Consider the following 432-nt stretch of genomic DNA (forward strand, 5'->3'; position numbering starts at 1 on the left):
GTACTACAACAGTGTTATAACTATCTTAACTAAATCACCAGGGTAACAGAGTACTATAACAGTGTTATAACTAGCTTAACTAAATCACCAGGGTAACAGAGTGAGTACTATAACAGTGTTATAACTAGCTTAACTAAATCACCAGGGTAACAGAGTGAGTACTATAACAGTGTTATAACTAGCTTAACTAAAATCAACAGGGTAACAGAGTGAGTACTACAACAGTGTTATAACTAGCTTAACTAAATCACCAGGGTAACAGAGTACTACAACAGTGTTATAACTAGCTTAACTAAATCACCAGGGTAAGCCTGCCCCGCCCACCCCCGTGTGTGTTACTGCGCCCGCCTGCCCGCCCGCCCACCCGTGTGTGTTACTGCGCCGCCCGCCCACACCGTGTGTGTTACTGCGCCCGCCCGCCCCCCGTTGTGT

Source organism: Salvelinus namaycush, chromosome 2 (genome assembly GCF_016432855.1).
Source record: "Salvelinus namaycush isolate Seneca chromosome 2, SaNama_1.0, whole genome shotgun sequence".
Lineage (NCBI taxonomy): Eukaryota > Metazoa > Chordata > Actinopteri > Salmoniformes > Salmonidae > Salvelinus > Salvelinus namaycush.